This window comes from Lottia gigantea (assembly GCF_000327385.1).
Source record: "Lottia gigantea unplaced genomic scaffold LOTGIsca_38, whole genome shotgun sequence".
Lineage (NCBI taxonomy): Eukaryota > Metazoa > Mollusca > Gastropoda > Lottiidae > Lottia > Lottia gigantea.
The window spans coordinates 1,075,187-1,079,325 of NW_008709295.1; positions in this window are offsets into that span (position 1 = coordinate 1,075,187).

Sequence of the window (4,139 nt, forward strand, 5' to 3'; positions counted from 1 at the left end):
ATATTATTTATAGTTTGATAAGATATATGTGTATATTCTAACAGGTAGATGTTTAATAAAATCTTAATACAATAATCTTCTCTGGGCTGCTGGTTCTGGTGATCGTAGGGTGGGGTTCATCCCCACACCTTCCACCTCTTGTGGGTCACTAGTCCCAGCGGCCCAGAGAACATCCAAATTTTCCTGTTTCCATCATTCTCCCTCCGCTCGTGTTGGGGATATGCGTAATTACCCCGGGGTGGGTCGCCTATGCCCCCAACACGAGCGAAGCGACTATACAATATATTTTTCATATCATATACAGTACCTACCTCTTACTTATGCATTGAATATATTTTAAACTAATTAAAAGCATTTATTTATACCAATTATAGTAATGATATATGTATCTAAACTAGTAAATGTAACTGAAATAATTAGACCAATAAAGAGAATACACAATGATGAGTGCTCACAAAAACTTTTAATATTTCTTATATATTTTTAAACTATATACTAACATAAAAGTACTTTTGTAACATCTAAATGGATAGGCCTACAATTTATAGTATTCTACTATACTCTGTACAATACAAGTTACCTATCAAACTGTGAGCGGTGTCCTTCTCACCTGATTTTTGGGTTGAGAGGACACTAAATCTGAATGTGAAAAAGGAAAAAAAAAAGCATCCGCATTAGTAAAAGGATCCACTTGACTGTTATAATAGCCGGACATTCCTGCTCATCATCAATATCATTTTGCCCGGACGCCTGTACCAATGGCGGGGCCGGCTTTCCATAACGGAAATTGGTTCTATGTGAATTGGGAGTTAGATTATCCCGAATTCAAAGACATTCACATCAATCTAAAAGAACTTTTAACTGTCTTGATAGCATTCGGGAAGTGGTCTTTAATATGGGAAAACAAGTGTGTGACAGTATATACAGACAACCAGGTAACTATGTACGCCCTTAATTAGGGCACACTTCGCAATCCGGTTTGGCTAATGTTTCTAAGTGAACTATATTATATCTTGGCAACCCTAAATATCACAATATGTGCCAAGTATATATCTACTAAAGACAACGTTGTCGCAGACTCTTTGTCTAGGTTGGATCAGGAAAAATTTCGCCCTGGTCGCAGCGAAAATATTGTTAGACTATAACCAGTATCTTTTATATCCCTCTTTTTACCTTGCAAACTTTATGTCTTACACTTGTGCCCTTTTTATTTCACAGGCACATTATCAGCTCAGGAACGATATCTTGACCAGGATGTGCGGCAACATACAGATCGCACTTAAAGAGTTATCTCAGGTTTTGCCTATTCTTTGGCTATGAGCCAATTCCATGTTCAACTAGTACTATATTACGCTACATTGCTTTTCTAGCTAGAACTTTGTCTTACTCTAGCATTTGTAGATATATTAATATTATTAGATTACTTCATATAGAAGCTAATTTGGATAACCCTTTAGATAATTTTCAGATCAAATTCTTATTAAAAGGTGTCAATAGACTCATTGGTAAACCTCCAAAATCCAAACTACCTATTACACCAGAACTTTTTGGGCTGCTGCTTTGTTAGCTTTTTATTCTTTCTTACGCAAATCATCGTTTAATCGCAATAGTAATTTAACCCGTTCGTCTGTTACTTTTACAGAAGAAGGATTTACTTTAGAAGTAAAACATACCAAAACTTTGCATAATCATGAACGTGTTTTGTTAATTCCTATTTTGTATAATAATGATAATATATCCTTGCGTCCAGTTAGGGCTCTAAAAATATGTTTTCAGCAACCAGCGGTACTCTTTCAGAGAATGCACCTTTATTTTGTTTCCAAGTAGGAAAGTCTGTTAAGATGCTTACGCATAATTCATTTGTTGCAGCTTTAAAACACACCTTATCTGCTTGTGGGTATGATGCATCTCAATATTCTGGACACTCTTTCCGTAGATGGGGAGCCTCCCATGCCTTCGCCTGTAATATTCCTGCGGAATTGATTAAACTGCATGATGATTGGAAATCTAATGCCTACTTGAGATACATTAATATCCCCATGGATCAAAGGTTTTCTATGATGAAGGTTTTTGGTAAAAATATGTAATTAATAGTGTTTGGGAGGTTTGGAGGAATTGTGCATTAATATCGATATATGTATTGCCCAAGTTGAATTGATATTTTATAGTGTGCAAATAAAATATCCGGATCTCCCAAACCCGTGTTTTGTTATTCTTCGATTGAGAATTAAAGGCTACCCACGTCCCAAACCTCTGGCAGAATAAATGTATTTAGTATGTGAATTTTTTCTCTGAATGTAAGTGATCTGTTTTTCCATTTTATCAAATTTTTTCTAATTTTATTTAGTACAGGATTGTAGTTATCATTTAAATTATCTGGGCTGAAAATAATACCTAGAAGTTTAATTTTTGGTTTAATATATTCTGCCAGAAAGTTTGGTACGTGGGTAGCCATCCCCCCAAAAGTAGTGATTTCAGTTTTTGAATTGTTAATTTTTGAGCCCGTAGCTGATTGGAATTTCTTCAAGGTGGCCAAAAGAACGAGCGTCTGTGACGAGGACAGTCAAGTCATTGGCATGCTGTATAGTCTTGATAGTATAGCGGATAGTTGGGAATTCTAACACCCCGTATACCCACATTGTTGGTAATGTTCAAGGCTAGGGGGTGTAGGAGTGAGTAGAGCGCCATGGAGAGCGGGCATCCTTGTTTGACGCCGCGCTCGGGTGTAAAGTATTCCGTGAACGCCCCCCTCACTTCGCAGCACACCCTCAAGTCCGTGTGCAGTATCCCGATCCATTTTAGAATATTCGACGGAATGCCGATGGCGGTCAGTAGCTTGGTCAGGTAGGTACGATTGAGTCTATCGAAGGCCTCCTCCTGGTCGTTGGCGAGTAAGGCCAAGCTGGAATTATTTTGATTACAGTATTTTATTATGCTGTCAATCGAGAGCAGGTTATTGATAATAGATTTATCTTCCCCTGCTCCCAAGTGAGTGTCCAATAAAATTATAACAAGTAAAACAAAAACTTACGCAATTGACACGAACCGGTTTTCGAAATATTATCCTTTTTCAAGTGTCGAGGAATGGTTATGAAATGAGATTTAATTTGCGATTTATATAGTAGTCAGTAAATACAGGTTTTTGATTTTCTAAAAATTATTGAGTGAATCATGTCATATCTTTGATCAGTTGAGGATTAGGATTATTTTTGATTTCTTAATTAGTTGAGTCATATCTTTGATCAAATGAGGATTATAGAAATATTGGATTAGATTTTGATTATATCTGAGAAATAATTCAGTAGGATTAGATTATCTCAGAGTACAATTTACATAAATGAAAAACATAAATAATCAGAAATCAAGAATACAAAAATATAAAATAAATAAACATGAGAAATATTTGATAAAATAAGCGGGATTAGTGAATTGTAAATTGATTAGAACTAACTTTGAATTTTGATTATACCCGAGTAGTAATTTAAATGGATGGATTATCTCGGAGTATAATTTACATGAAAGAAAAACATAAATAATGGCAATTAAATTTACTTGGTTAGATTAAAAGATTAATGCAAATTTTGTTGAAGAAAGTTTGTTATATGCACGAGAAACAAATGTCAAAATCCTAACATATACAATATATACAAAAAAAATAAAATATATATAAGATGAAATAAAATATACCAAAGTCAAAATAAATTGTCTGATCTGGCCTGGCACGGACAGTATTAGATTTCGGGGAAGGGAGGGTTTGATTCTCCCAAATGTACAGGCACTTTATTTAGAAATTAGGATTAAGGGTCTTGATATTGGGTTTTCTTCTGTTCTTATTCTGATCTGAAATTAGAAAAAATAACTCGCCCGATGGGCGAGAAGTATAGTATCTGTTATGTACTGATTGTTTTTAGTTTGCTATGAACAATATTATCATTTAAGTTCTTATTTTTTGAATATGCAACTATCATTTTCTGCTTATAGACTTGGGGGAGTTTCTCATGAAGGCTCTTATAGTGGGCATGAACTATCTTGCTTGCTCAATTGCTGGTTGTATTAAACGGGACAACAAAGGGTGCTATGCCTACATTATGATGAATATTTAGTCCTATAGGTCTTGCTGTATTCAATGTCTCAATCCA